The sequence below is a fragment of the Lepidochelys olivacea genome, assembly GCF_965140295.1.
Source record: "Lepidochelys olivacea isolate rLepOli2 genome assembly, chromosome: 5".
NCBI lineage: Eukaryota > Metazoa > Chordata > Testudines > Cheloniidae > Lepidochelys > Lepidochelys olivacea.
The window spans coordinates 66,732,381-66,748,875 of NC_140415.1; the positions used below are offsets into that span (position 1 = coordinate 66,732,381).

The 16,495-nt window shown below is 38.5% G+C and overlaps 1 long non-coding RNA gene across 1 annotated transcript in view; it reads left to right on the plus strand.

Moving 5' to 3' along the window:
* The window catches only part of LOC311521300, a 141,996-nt gene that overhangs the window by 86,280 nt on the left and 39,221 nt on the right, over nt 1–16,495 (plus strand). Inside the window, exon 4 of the long non-coding RNA XR_014711851.1 lies at nt 14,624–14,730. This is a non-coding gene — a long non-coding RNA (uncharacterized lncRNA). The remainder of the gene's footprint in view (nt 1–14,623; nt 14,731–16,495) is intronic.

The following is a 16,495-nucleotide window of genomic DNA, read 5'->3' on the forward strand; positions in this document are numbered from 1 at the left end:
TTTTGTTGGTGCTGGCCTCTGTTGAATTCTCAGTTTCCAGTTCAGTAAGAGTATTTGCTACTTGTACACCTTTCATTAAGGAAATAGTGTCTAATTAATCTGGAGGAAAATTAAACTATGTCTTTAATTTACATTTAGGTGATCTGTAGGGTGACCAGACAGCAAGTGTGAAAAATTGGGACAGGGGGTGGGAGGTAATAGAAGCCTATATAAGAAAAAGACCCCAAAATTGGGACTGTCCCTATAAAATCGGGACATCTGGTCACCCTATTGCTCTACAAAGATACAGTATCTGCATGCCATTCTCTACAGCCCTCAGAAATCCATTTAACTCTGTATCCAAGTTGAGGTTCTATTCCCTATTCTCTTAGCCTTACCTCTGTGACAGAGTACACCGTGCTTTACAAGCGTGCTCCAACTGGGCTTAGTGGGGTAGAACACCTTTCCACAGGAAATCAAGATAATCTCACACCTGATTGCCCTCAGGATGCAATTCAAAATGCTCCCCCACAAAAGTCTTAGTTTAGTGAGGATGCTGGGATAATGAAAGAATGGGTCACTGGCAATTCTTCTGCAGATTGGAGGAAAAAACCTAACTCCTAAAAAGTTATAGGTAACAGAAGTAATATTGATTAGAGTTGATATAGCTCAGATCTCTTGTTTGGCAGTTTATAATTCCATTTAATCCTGTATTTGGCATGACAGTTTACAAATGAATAAGAACAGATAGAACAATGCAGGTGCCATATAATCTGTTTGGTATTAATCATCAGATCATTTTTACCAGTCTCTTTTACATGCTTTGTATTTTTGGAAGGTATCTATATTGTCTGTTTCAGATTCACTTACTTTGGAGGATGGGGAAAAGAAGAAAAGGACAATGCATTAGCCCCAAACAGTTTGCATACAAGAACATCCTTCCAGTACTCTATACTACTAAGGGGTGGAAACATGAGGTCAGATTTGCAGCTTGTGTAATGTGATACTATTCCACAAAATATGCCCATTTGCCCCAGCTGAGCATCTGGAAAATGGTATCAATTCTGAATCTGAGACATAAATCAAGAAATGTTTTCAATGCATGATCTGACCTGTGAAATAATTGTATGATTCTGGAACCTGAAAACATTTGAAAACGAAGGCAGAGATGTAAAGCTGTACCAATAGGAATGTGTAAAGTTTTAAATATCTCATTGAAATATTCAGCAGAATTCTTCACCATAAGAATAAAATACTTTAAGAACAGATTTATTATACTTTAAGAACAGATTTAACATTAATCCAAAATAACAGAGCCTCCCTCCAAATGACTAAGACTTGGCAGATACGGGCAAGTTTTTTTTTAACCTCCCTTGGTTTCAAATTTCCTAATTCACTTTCCCTTTTTACCCCCTTAATGATGCAGATGCCAGATTAGTAACAACACAGGTTTATATTCAGATTACTATTGCTGATTTCCCAAATGGATGGAGGAATGTTAACAATATTGATATCTAGATTCTAGTAGGTGGAGTTGAGTACAACCATGCCTTTCTGATCATGTGATTGCCAGCACAGGCATCTCTGATTTGTTTTGCCGTCCTTTAAATTCCTCACACACTTCTTTCCCTTTTCTTCTCTCTCTGCTTTTTCCACACCACCCATCACCACAGAATCTAAGCCAGGCCAGGGAAATTAGATTGCAAAATCTCAAGCAGATGTCACAAAGTACTCTGTTTTTTCCTCTTTTTTTTAATCTGAGTCTCTGTTTGGGGGTTTCAATGAATTGTACTTTTTTCTGATATTTCAGCAGTTTGTTTTCAGGTTCTCTCTTTCAGGTCTTGATTGAATAGGAGAAGTTGCTATTAAATCTATGCCACTCATAACAGACATGTTGCAGTTATCAGGCTTGAAGATTTTAGTGAGCAAAAAACAAACATGCAACCCTTCTTTGAGGCAACAATTATCCTGGCAACTTGATCTGGTAAAGTGAACCTGGGGATTCTGAGATATTGGAACTTCTAGAGCTGACTGACAACTGCATTAATTTTTTTAAAAATCTTTGATCACAGTGCTCTATTCCTGCATTATTTGACTTTTATAAGGTCAGGGTACAGAAAAGCTAATAGACTGAAAGATTGCCCATTGGACTAGGAATGACAGAAAACCACCATCTGACTGGTGCAAACATTGTTAGTGATGTGACGATGGCTCCACTTCTGCTTGCTTTAGGCTAGACATTATTCATCAATGCAAGGCTTTGTAAATGTGTGGAAAGGGCTTTATTGACAAGGATATTGAAAGCAGCAATGAAGGTCAATATGAGCTGTTGACTTTCTTTACTTAGGGATCGATTCTGGCCTTAGATGTGCATGACTGAAATCTCTGACATTTGCAATACTGCATACAGTATACGTCTCTATGCTAAACTTTTGATGCATCTATAGACGAACAAGCTCCAGAAAGGTCACATCAAAATACTGAGATACCTGGTAACTTACTGATGGCTGAGTTCCTAAAAGTGGCCTGGAAAGTGGATTTACCAAATGGTTATACTATTCATATGCTACCACCTGAAAGAGATGGATTGGGACAGATATAGTAAGTATATTTAAGCTATTATACCAATATTTAGTGCAATTCATCATATCACCAGTGATTATAGTTAGCCCCAAGTATTAGCAATATTTTCTTCTGCTCAGTGCAGAAACAGAGCATATAGGCTCTATGACATGCTCATCAGTAACAATGTGGGGAGAGTAGCCTCTGTCCAGATCAATATTGGGAGGCCCTCCTCCAAACGCATACCTCATTCTCATGCTCGCTTCACAGCTCTATCCTTCCCTGTCTTGGATACTTAAGAGCTTCTGAGCGTGACGTCTTCATAAGTGGGGAGAAGAACAGGAAAAAGTGAGCTGGGGACAGGCTGGGGAATGCACATCTCTCCATAACAAACTCATGGAAAAGGCCCAGGAAAACATGAGGAGTTCATACCTCTAAGAAGAAGGTCTCATAAGCAGTCACTGGTTGGAGAATCCCTGACCGATATTGGAGCCATAGAGAGTAAAGGGCCAGTTCAGAGGGTCTGGAAGGAAGACTATGCTGCTGGAGCCCCAGCATTTCGAGGCAGACACTTTGCTCTTTATATCCATCCATATAGGTTCTCCCAGCAGGGCTTCTCAAGCATTTTTGTATTGTGGACCATGTCTGAATAGAAAATTGCCTCATGGACACCTCCTCTCTCATTTGAATTTGCATAACATCCTCGGGGCAGCTAGAACAATGAATGGCATGGAAAATTAAAATTAGGAAAGGGCTGTACTTATGTATTTTAGGTGTCTTTAATATGATGGGTGTTTCAGCCTGCTTGAAAAAATATAATCATATTGCCTACCTTTGTTCTTCATTTCATCTGCCCCTCCCATCTGTTTGCTGTTACGCAGTTGGAACAAAGGGGAGAAGAGCCTGTTGCTTGTGAGCAGCCAGGGTTCCATGTATTCTGTGGGCTATCTGTAGGCTGAGTACAGTCAGGCAACCTTGGTACTAGAAAAAAATAGCTCTTAGGGCTAAATTTAGCCTTGCTGTAGAGCAAGTGCAACTCCCATTGATTGCAGCATGAGTTACTGAATTTGTCCTCAGCATATTTATTCAGGAAGACCCTGGACAACTAAGAGACCTTTCTATGTGTTCAACTAATTTATCTGCTGCTTCTGCATATTTACAAAATGGTAACGCCCTCTGCCTGTGTTGGTCTCTTTCCTTCTAGGAACATCCAAGACACCAATTCTTTAGGTTTATATGAATAATAGTTCTCCCTTCCTGCTTAAAGGGCAAGGGGAGTCATATTTCAGATGTTAATCCAATAGCAAAGACATTACTTCATATCCTTGGCTATGAGCATGTTTCCCCATAGAGTCATCTTCTCTGAGGTGTGACAGAGAATGATTAGAAAATCTGGGATTTAGAATCAGTCATAGTGAGTTGATTCATGAAGTGTTCAAGCTATTTTTTAGATCTACTTCCTCCTCCAAAATAGTCAGGGGTTGCAGTAGATAACTACTATGGATAATTTCCAGCTCTTAATATTCAGTAAGGCTAATAATAAAAACATGGCATTTAGGAAAATACAGATGGTAGGAAAATGGAGATGGGGATACAACTGATGCATAGCTAGTGTGTTGCAAAAATATATGTTATTAAAATAAAGAGTCAACTTGCACTAATATCACAAAGGCAAAAGAATTTTCTATGCTATATATTTCTTTGGTATTCTTTTTTCCTTAGAAAGAATGTGATTCCTTGTCAGAGGATGCCAGGTAGATATTATGGCCTGCTTAGTAATTTGTGCAACAGTCCCATTTATTATGTTGTCAATGAATTATGCAAGGCAGTGTGTATAGTGTAAAAAATATTTTTCTTGTTAGAAATCGTATCTGCTTAATTATCTGATGTCTTTAGGAAACCCAGCCAAAGTATTTAAAATAGTAATTCCTTCATTAAAAAGGAAAACAAAAATGAACAAAATAGTTATATTGTGGAAATGACAATAATCATGACCTGATACTGTAATGTGTCCCACTGAATTACAGCTATCATCTAGACTTCAGGCATTCATCTCTATACCACGTGATGCCTCTAAACAACAATGCAAACCACCAAAATTCTGTTGTTTTTTTTTAAAAATAGCTACTGCTCCTCAAAGAACTTAGTTAGCTTCCAAACTCTGTGCTACCACTATCTTTTGAATTTCATACTATTGCTAATTGGGTCCCAAGACTGCATCAACCACTGAAAGTAACAGCATGTCTGGGAATCAAATTGCAGACGTGGCTTGACCTTCACAAAGTACTATTGGCAGTGGAGTTTTTCTGGAGAGGAAAGGAGAATACCAGGAGGTGGACTGAATAATAGCCCTTAAGATGCCATGTGAATATCAGAGCCTCATGATACATACAGGGTGGCTTTGTTCTTGCCTTTGCACTATTTTTATTTACTTAAACTAAGTCATGTTAAACAATGGTGAATTTAAATAAAAATAGCACTTTGTCAGCAAATGCTTTTTGGCATTTTTCTGTGATTCAATGAGAATGTATTGCATTTAACATTTTTGTAATAAAGCATCTAGGGCCAGATTTGTAAAGGTATTGACATGCCTAAACATGCAGAAAAGTGCATTGTGTGATTTTCAAAAGTACATATGCACCTAACTCCCATTGATTTCAATGAGAGTTAGGCACCTACGTGCCTTTGAATATCCCACTAGGCACTTCTCTGTATCTCTAGGAACATAAATACCTTTATAAATCTAGTCCCAAAGCATAGGAGTGACAGTTTTATAAACTGAAATAAATAAACTGTGGGAACAAATGGTAGGGTGGGGGAATTGCTCCTGAGAAATATGGCTGTATTACTGTATTTACATAGATCCACAAGTAAGCCCTTGTTCTGAGCGGCATATATTATAAAGAAATCACAATACAGGGCAGAAAAAAATGCCTTATGGCTAGAAAGCGTCATTGGCTACCTACACCTTCACAACTTTTTGAAGAAATAGCACTTGGTGAATGGTACTTGGGTGCCATTCCAGTAGCAGGCCAGCTACATTCTCATGCTATTTATAGAACATCAGAGGAGACCACAGCCTCCACGAGTAGGGACAGATGGTATTTAGAAACCTGTCAGCAGCTATTACAAAATGAATGGAAATGGAAAAGGAAACATCAGAGGATGATGATTTGGTAAATGAGCAAGACATTCAAGCAAGGATGACCTAAACAGCAATAAGAAATCCCAGCAGAAATCCAAGCATTCTAGAACCAGAAAAAATGAGCTCAGTGTAGACAGAGGAATTGTTCTCAGGGGAGAGAAAGTAATAATCTGCAAAAGCCAAAGATTGAATTTTGTACGGAAGATATATGAGGGCCATTTGTGTATGGTGTTGTGTAAATGTCAAACTAGAGACACTATATAGCCTATCAGGAGCTAACATATTTATGAAATGATCCAGAACTGTACCACCTACGATGCACACCAGTGACAAAATTAAAAAAGCCATTGAGGAAAAGGCCTGGCATAAAATTAGCAATCAGAGATGACCTGGCTATTTTTTTTGGATTACAGTGTATAGAAATATGAATATTTTCCCCTTTCAAGTTTCCCCTGTTCATTTTTGACTAATCCTGAAAACATAATCTATTCTCTCCCTTTACATCTTCTGCTGTTTCTACAACTACCAGGAGAATGATTCCCAAAATATATACACGAGCATACAGACTCCTATGGTCAACATTTTAAAAATACATGCATAAAAAACAAATTATCATTGTGAAGATACAACTTAAAATCAGTGATGTGAATCCAAGTTTTCAGAGCTTTGGGTCAGATAAGCATTGAAGAGTTTTGCTCAATTGTCCCAGTGATTTAGTTCATTTCCATTTTATATTTGGGTTCCACTTATTTAAATCAGCAATTTTGAGGCTGTTTATGATGAATAGTTCTGGTTCTGATCTACATTAGTAAGAGGTCATCCTTTGTCCTATCCATGACTCTTTCTCCTGGTTGCACATCAAGCAGATGAGAAGCACTCAGATACCATGCAGACATTCAGATTAGGGCTGTCAAGCGATAAAAAAAATTAATCGTGATTTATCCTGCGATTAATCGTGCTATTAAACAATAATAGAATATCATTTATTTAAATATTTTTGATGTTTTCTACATTTTAAAATATATTCATTTCAATTACAATGCAGAATACAAATCACTCACTTTATATTTATTTTTGATTACACATACTTGCACTGTAAAAAACAAAAGAAATAGTATTTTTCAATTCACCTAATACAAGTACTGTAGTGTAATCGCTTTATCATGGAAGTTGAACTTACACCCCAAGGAGTTCAGTCAAAAATTTAATTGATGCATTTTTTTTTAATGAGCATCATCAGCATGGAAGCATGTCTTCTGAAATGGTGGCTGAAGCACGAAGGGGCATACGAATGTTTAGCATATTCGGCATGTAAATACATTGCAATGCTGGCTACAAAAGTGCCATGTAGACACCTGTTCTCACTCTCACGTGACATTGTAAATAAGAAATGGGCAGCATTAGCTCCCGTAAATGTAAATAAACTTGTTTGTCTGAGCGATTGGTTGAACAAGAAGTAGGTCTGAGTAGACTTGTAGGCTCTAAAATTTTACATTGTTTTATTTTTGAGTACAGTTATGTAGCAACAAAATCTATATTTGTAAGTTGCACTTTCAAGATAGAGATTGCATTATGGTATGGTATGAGCTGAATTGAAAAATACTATTTCTTTTATTTATCATTTTTACAGTGCAAATATTTGTAATAAAATGATAATATAAAGTGAGCACTGTCCACTTTGTATTCTGTGTTAGTAATTGAAATAAACATATCTGAAAATGTAGACAAATGTTTAACACTGCAATTAAAACTGCAATTAATCGCGATTACTTTTTTTAATCATGATTAATTTTTCTGAGTTAATCACATGAATTAACTGTGATCAATCAACAGTCCTAGGTAGAGAAGATCTTATACCATTTTATTATTTTGTGATTACCGTTATGTTAAATACTAAAAATGACAAAGCTCATTGTAAGATGTTAAACTTCAAAAACAAATAGTTCAAGTCTCCATCACCAAATGGATGATTTAAATGTCTGGGCACCTACGTAATTTACGCCAATGCATGTTTATTTGCTGCCTCATTGCAGGATTCAGGTTACAACTTCCTGTTTCTCTCTTAAAGCATCCTTCACTTATCCCTGATGTTGTGAATTCATTTCTAAATTGTACTTGCACACATCTCCATTCCGAAGCAAATGTAACACAGCTATTAATGGTTGATGTCTCCAAAGTCCCACAAGAGGGCATGTACTGGTCTTGGTATGACAACAGAAGATACACAATGACTTATATTCCTATTTCCTATAAAGATAATGTTACCATTTTCTATAAACATTTTACAGTCAATGTTCTAGAAGTGTCAGTTTCTTATGTGAATACTCTATGCTCTTAATATTTCTTAGCACTGAAGTGATATAACAGATGCCACATTGTCACTTTCTGAGCCCGGGGGTGGGATCCAAATATAGTTTATTCATTGTTTCAGGCTGATGGAAAGAATCCGTTTCTCTGTTGTTTGGAAATATCTCATAAAATATGAGCCTACTTTTTGAAGGATCAAAGTTAATGTATTCAATTCTCCAGTCAAATCAGATCTTATTGCTTCATTCAGGCCACCCATGGTGTTCAGGTCTACTCTATAAAATGAGTATCTCAAAATGATCAACAACCAACATGAAAAAACAACAAATGAAAAAGCAAAATTGAAGAGACTGGGATCCAAACTGAAATATTCTTCTTGGCATTATTTTCAAGGCATTGAGAAGAAGAAAATAAATACAAAGGGACCCAGGTTCATACCAGACACTGAATAGTACAGTAGTGTGAATGTAAAGAAATATACCTCCAGTGGACCTATGACAAAAGAGAACACAGAGTATGGTATCTCTCTGTCACACAGCCATAGTGTTTTATGCGGGCAGGAGAGATATGTAAATCGTTGGTTAATAGATAAGGTGCTAGTAGATTGCTTTGAAGTCTATGTTCCATAGTTCTTTGGTTTTGAAGGAAAAGTAAAATTGATGCGGTGCAGCAAAAATGGCTTCCTTTGGCTACTCTTTACATCAACTCTGAACCAAAAGAAGGGTATGGATGGTGGAAGACAGGAGGAAAGAATATATAGAGTTTGGTGATAATAGAATCATAGAATATTAGGATTAGAAGAGACCTCAGGAGGTCACCTAGTCCAATTCCCTGCTCAAAGCAGGACCGACACCAAATAAATCATCCCAGCCAGGGCTTTGTCAAGCCAGGCCTTAAAAACCTCTAAGGATGGAGATTCCACCACCTCCCTAGATAACCCATTCCAGTGCGTCACCAACCTCCTAGTGAAATAGTGTTTCCTAATATCCAACCTAGAACTCCCCCACTGCAACTTGAGACCATTGCTTCTTGTTCTGTCATCTACCACCACTGAGAACAGCCTAGCTCCATCCTCTTTGGAACCCCCCCACCCCTTTCAGGTAGTTGAAGGCTGATATCAAATCCCCTCTTACTCTTCTCTTCTGCAGACTAAATAACCCCAGTTCCCTCAGCCTCTCCTCATAAGTCATGTGCCCCAGCCCCCTAATCATTTTCATTGCCCTCCACGGGACTCTCTCCAATTTGTCCACATCCCTTCTGTAGTGGGCGGGGGAGGGGGGACCAAAACTGGACACAATACTCCAGGTGTGGCCTCATCAGTGCCGAATAGAGGGGAATAATCTCTTCCCCTGATCTGCTGGCAATGCTCCTACTAATATAGCCCAGTATGCCTTTGGCCTTCTTGGCAACAAGGGCACATTGCTGACTCATATCCAGTTTCTCATCCACTGTAATCCCCAGGTCCTTTTCTGCAGAACTGCTGCTTAGCCAGTTGGTCCCAATCCTCCAATTTGTCTAGGTTACTCTGGACCCTATCCCTACCCTCCAGTGTATCTACTTCTCCCCCAAGCTTAGTGTCATCTGCGAACTTGCTGAGGGTGCAATTCATCCCATCATCCAGATCATTAATAAAGATGTTGAACAAAACTGGCCCCAGGACTGACCCCTGGGGCACTCTGCCTGATACCAGCTACCAACTAGACATTGAGCCGTTGATCACTACCCACTGAGCCCGACAGTCTAGCCAGCTTTCTGTCCTTGTTGTAGTCCATTCACCCAATCCATACTTCTTTAACTTGCTGTCAAGAATACTGTAGGAGATTGTATCAAAAGCTTGATATTTAATCTTTGATGAGAATGGGGCTTGTGGTGTTATTATGGTAAATGCACAAGGTTAGCTGTAGTCCTGTGCCACACATAGGGAACACAGTGATGAGGATACACTTGATGATCATTCACAAGGAGGTGTACTCAGATCTGCTCCTGAGAGCCCAACTCCATGTTGCACAAAAAAAGAGAAGTGGGCACCAAGCCAGATGACAGAAAACCGCTCTGACAGAGGCAGCAGCAACAACAGCATGGACAGTTTAAAGACCTTCTGATGTGGTCTCCAATCAGGATAATTTCCCGAACCAAAGCATTATGACTATAACCTGTGCAGTTGGGGCCTGATCCAAAGACCACTGAAGTCAGTGGAAAAAACTCCAGATGAGAGTGGTAGGATTAAGATTTAATTACACCATGGTAGACAAAAAGCATCTGCAAAAGACTTTGAGCACATGAGCTGGATCAGGCAACCAGGGAATCTGCGGAAAACATGTAACTTCAGCAATGTGATGATACACAAACAGTCCAGTTTGTGTCTTGAAAAGCATGTAAAATTTTCACTGAAATCTAGAAAGTGAAAAATATGTACCCATCTGTGATGACATTTCCACAGATGTGAAAAATGTTCCTGGAAACACTTCATTGATGTAGACAAGGTGGTGAATAAGGAGAAATATAGGGATGCATTTTAAGCTGCTGGCTGTAGTTTTATTAAAATGTACCAGACGGGCACTGCCTGCCCTGTCACCCAGACTTTCACCTACCAGGCATTTTAAGTAGTTCCAATGCATTGGTTACAGGACCTCTACCATAGAACCCATAATTCAGGGTAGACTCTCCTCAGCCTACTCTTAGGACTCAGCTTGCTCATCTGAGTTCAACAGTCCCTCCCGCCCCCACAAGGAGAGGGACAGAGGGAACTACAAGGGGGAACCTTGGCTTATGAAGGCCAAAAGACCTATCCCATGAGCACAAGGCCAATCAGTAGAATCCCACATCTTCTACTTCTGGTAACCTTCCCTTGTAACCTTTTAACTGCACTGGAGACTGGCCGCAAATAGTGTCGAACTAACTTCGCTACCAAGTACTATCACAAATTATTAAATCCTATTCCTATTTAACCTAACTGCACTTCCAGAATGCTACGAGGAAGGTGAAAAACTCCCCAGGCCTATGCCAGTTTGGTCCTGTGGGAAGAAAAAATTCTTTTCAGACCCCAAAACAGGTGATTGGTCAGATTCACAGCCTCTGTGAAATAGCTCTGAGGTTACTAGTACAGGGTAGGAAGAGTGGAGCTGCTGGAATGGAGCAAAAAGAGGATCCACACGGCCTGGGCTAGGGTTTAAATTAATGAGCAGGGAGTGCAAGGGACCAATCAACTCCCTTCTTTCCCAAGCTACCCAATGAATGGCTAGAGACTCTGAAAGAAAGGGGCAAACCTGCATCTCCTCAGCTGTGTTCTCCTCTTCTGTTCAACTGGTGGTGTCCCAAATGCCAGACAGGTGGGTGGCATTAGGAAACACACTATAATTCATAAATGATGGATTGCAGCACAGTGTGCCTTAGAATGCTACTTTTGTTCTGTTGTTAAGAGTTGCATCTTTGCTGGGCTGTTCCAAGAAATATTATTTTCCAGCCTTGTCTTTGTACAGCTGAACCTGTTAAATTAGCACATTTTCTTATTGCCATGCAGCACATAGAATAAAATAGATTGTTCAGTAAGTATACTTAATGTCATACCTTTTCATGATTATTTTGTTTTTTCAAATACAGAAGCCAACATAATTGAGACAAAATCCCAGAAATTAATATTTCCAGTATTTTCTCCTGTTTTGTCACATACAGTATATCGTAAGTCAGTATCTATTGTCTTTTGCCTTAGTTCTGATCCTCTGTCCCCTAGGCATGAATGTCAAAAGTACCACTTTTTGTTACACAGCCTGTTCAGAAAAAAAACACCTCCAAACTACTAATTAAAAACAGAAGAGAAAGGAGCTGTGCATATAAATAAATGCTTTCTCAAAGACATTAAAGAGGAGCCAGAAAAAATAAACGCTTTATAGAGGCAAGGCAAAGCTTTCCAACAAAGCTGTAATATTTAACAAGCCAAAAAGCCAAATAATCTCAAAATACTGGCCACTGTCCCAAATTATGATTCAATCATTGAAAAGTAACAAGAACTCTGTGAATACCACCTTTATATGAGGTTGTTTTTAAGTAAAACAGTGTGATGTTGGAAAAATACCTGGGTCAATATTGATGTCTGCATTTCAAATGTGAAGTCCTCATCTATTATTATCTAAGTCAACACCTGCAATTGAAACCATTTTCTTCAAATTACATATTATGGTCCCTCAGAAACAATGGCATATACAGCATGCTGTGAAAACATATATTATGTATACTTTCTTATGGTATATTTTTATATGTCATTACCTTCCCAAGGTAGCATGCAGTTCTCAGGACAACAATATTCAGTGATATTGTCAGGAGTAGAATAAAAGGTGATGTTTTTAATTTAAATGTTATTTATTGGAGAGATGTGGGTTGGGAGATGGAAAAAGACAGTAAACTGAGCCTACTGTAATCTTTCTTGGAATTCTTTTTATAAATGAGAAAATGAATTAGTTATTTAGCTGGGACTGTATTAAAATGGAAGTTTGAAATTAGCTATGTAAAGATGCTTGGCAACCTAAGATGTGTCTTTGGTAAGCCTTGTGAGGTTTTCTGGGACGCGCTGAGCCTATTTCAAATCAAGACACCTTGTAGTGATCTTCCTGTGATGATTTCTTCTTTTCACATTTTCTCATACTGTCCCATTCCACTCTGCTTTGAGATTGTGAAATTTTAAAAGATTCAAAAAGATTTCATTTAGCTTTGCAGAAAAAAAAGTTTGACTGAACCTAAAATGTAATACAAAACAAGCTTAATTTTATAAAGCATATCTAAGAATGCTTTATGGTGTTGAACTCGCCTTATTAAAATACAAAATGAAAGCAATGTTCTGATGGAGTGTTGATAAGATGGAATATGATAGAAATGTATTCAGGATGCCAGGAGCCTACGGTGGAGACTCCCTCACCAGCAGTAGTCAGGTTGTGTAAAAGAACAGAGAGGAATAGAGGAAGTGGGATGGAATTAGAGAGAAGTAGAGAGGAAAATGGTGATTCCATTTCACAGAGGATTTTGATATTTTGTTTCCTTCTGATTAGGTACAAGAACAAAAAAAAAAATGAAATTCTCTGCACAAGAGAAAGCCAGCTGGCCCAGGAGTTGGAAGCCCGGGGTCACCAACTCTTAGGCTTCTCACTTGGTGGGCTGCCACAGAGTAGGGGACCCCGTTAGCCTGAAAAGCCTAGACTGGCAAGGAGCTCTGGGTCTGGAAGCCCAGGTTCTCCAGCAGCCTGCCACGTAAGCTGCCAAGGAGCTGGGCCAGTGATCAATCAGAAAACCAGAGATTCCATCAGAACTTTGTCAACATCAAACTGTCCCTGCAAACTGTTTTGATTTTGATGAATCAGCAAATTCAGATGAAAAATGTTTCAGTGAAATTTTGCTTTTCTCTTCCAACGAAACATTTTTTTTTATCAGAATTTTCTGATTCTTTGTGCAAAAGAGGACAGGAAAAGATGTTAAAAGCTCTAAAATTTCATAGGCCAGCTCACTTCTTGCTCTCCCTAAAGTGATCCTCAACATCTTCCATGGAGTTTCAATGTCTTAATGATTTCTTCAAGCACTACTCTTGTTCATAAAAGTTTAGGTCATCCGGTCAAGGAATAGAAACCATACTGTCCTGGCAGGCCCACATATGTGCATTAAAATATTTGTAGACCATGAATAAAGAACTAATTAACAGAAAGCCATAAATGGTTGGTGGACCATTTGCAAAGAGGAAAAAGTGCTAAATCTGATCTCCCACAAGGTCCGAGAGCCCGGGTGTCCGCCTGAGCCCAGAAGTCTACACGGCATTGAAACAGCCCTGCAGCTCGAGCCCCATGAGGCTGAGTTGGCTGGCATGGGCCAGCCACAGGTTCTTCTTTGCTGTGTTGACATACCCATGATGACTAACCAGGGTATTTATTGCAGAATACATTCTACAGAGAGCCTATGGTATTTCTTGGCATAAAAATACTAAGGACTTAATACTGATCTCAGTATTGCACCACAGTTTGTCTAATCGTCTGCTACTGCACTTGTGTATTCAGCACGTTAGATGATATTAGAGGGTATGTGGCCATGCAAGCCTGCTGATTTGAGACAGGATCATTCTCTAATTACAGAAAGTCCCATAAAGCAGAAAGAACCTTTTCTAAGTGAGCCCTGACCTAGCCTCACTCCTCCATTTCTCTTAACAGTAACCTTTAAGCTTGAATGCTTAAAAGAGAAATAATCCAAAAAAAGAGAATGATTGCAGAGTGAAAGGTGATGTCATTTCACATACATGTAGAATAGTGGTATAAAATACAAGGTCACATTCTGAAAAAGGGGAAAACGAGAAAATAATAACTCAAACTAATTTGCCAAAACCACAGTAATGTTTGAGCATCACACCCTTAAATACATACGACTACATCAACCTTAAAAGAACATCTTTTATCACTTCAGTGCTTTGCCCTAGGAACTTGACATGTCTTATATTAAAAGATCATCTTTTCTCATATGAATTTCACTTGCAACAAATACACTGTAGACAGTACATTGTTCACATAGAGTTGGTTAGTGAAGCCTTATTACAGATATTGTTTTGATATTCTTTTTTCATGGTTTGAAATTTAAATTCTATTATCATCTACCTGTTGACAGGATTTAGTGCCTGCAACAATGACAAAAGAAGAGCATGTCAAACGGCAATATTACATGGTATGCTGCTGTGTTTGTCTGATCACCGTGGCAGTACAGAACTCCTTAAGGTAATCAACAGACTTGTAACAATAACGTTCTGTGCTTTACATAAATATGACAGCTTAAAAATTGAGAGCATAAAAATATGATTAAAATAGTATGTATTCCAGGCTTTGGGGCATTTTCACAGTTAATGGAAGGTGATTTTCTGATGTAAAAAAGACCATATGATTACATTATAGTTCAGTGGATACTCGTATGTTTCTGTAAAATGCTTTTAAAAATTATCGTAAAGAGATTTTTTTACTGAGAATTAAAAATAAAGCAAGTGAAAGAATTTATTCTGTGCGTTCAGAAATATTGGCTTTCTTACCAAGAATTAGTAAGCCTCTTTAATAGATACATGCTTATTTCCAAGTTGATCTATGTCAGCAGCGCTGGATTTGCCATACCTGATAAATGGCTTATCAAATCTGGTATCCTGCCTCCCTCAGTGGTCTTCACCTCATGTTTCAGTGAATGGCAAAACCTCACAAATAAACTAGTCAGTTGAGCACTATACTGTATGTGAGGGGAAAATACTTCCTGATTCCTGGGATGATTTCCAGTTTAAACACTGCAACATGAGATTTAAGTTTTCTTTTCTTGGCACGTATACATACATATGTTAATATTGGTCCATGTCTTTTGAAAATCTGACACAGTATTTGACTCTGGATGAAGGGCTGGCATTTATACCTCTGCTGAATGCTGCTGGAATGTGGGGGCTGCAATGCATGCAGTGTAATGTTAGAAATGCTTTTGTATCAGGGACATTTTAAACAAATATAGACATAATGTTTGCACTATCTAGGGGCCCCAGAAGTCATGGGAAAGATTCCTATTGCTTTCTATAGGCTTTGGATTAAACTTTCTTTGCCTTTGTTTCCCCATATGTAAAATGGGGCTAATACTTCCCTATTTTACAGAGGTGTCTGAATTTTGGATGTTTGAGAAGCAAAATACTAGGGTGATGAGGAACACTGATAACTAAAATAAAATAAATCCAAGGATGGTGCCTGGAATTTCCCTCCCCCCCAACAGATTTGCACTTGTCACAAAAGTAAAAACATAGAATAATAGAATATCAGGGTTGGAAGGGACCTCAGGAGGTCATCTAGTCCAACCCCCTGCTCAAAGCAGGACCGATCCCCAATTAAATCATCCCAGCCAGGGCTTTGTCAAGCCTGACCTTAAAAACTTCATCTGCTAATCAAAGCTTCTATATTTTAATTAGAATTTGTGAAATTTACAATTATAGACAGAGTACAGGAACTGTACCAAATAATTTGGCTGTTTTTTAACAGGACAGAGAATGTGGGTCACACACAATAATAGTAATAAAAATAATGCATCTAAAGAAGTGGTGTTTTACCCACGAAAGGTTATGCCCAAATAAATCTGTTAGTCTTTAAGGTGCCACCAGACTCCTTGTTGTTTTTGTGGATACAGACTAACACGGCTACCCCCTGATACTAGACACAATAATAGTGTGATTAGCGAAACTGTTCCTTATTTTCTATAAAGCTCAAGTGTTGGTCTAATGAATCCTGGGGCCTGCAATCTAGCTAGGCAAAATGGAAATAGATGAAAAGATATACACCGGTTTAAAGATCAGTGTACTGAAAGAACAGTTACCACTATTACAGTAAATCTGATCCAGAACATTTGAATTTGAACTTGGGGACTTCATTAATATCTTCTCTCCTAAAGAAATCAACATATAGTTTCCCTTACTGTTCTGGTAATAGATTACAAATATGTCTTTTCTGCTTATGACCAAATTCAGCTGCC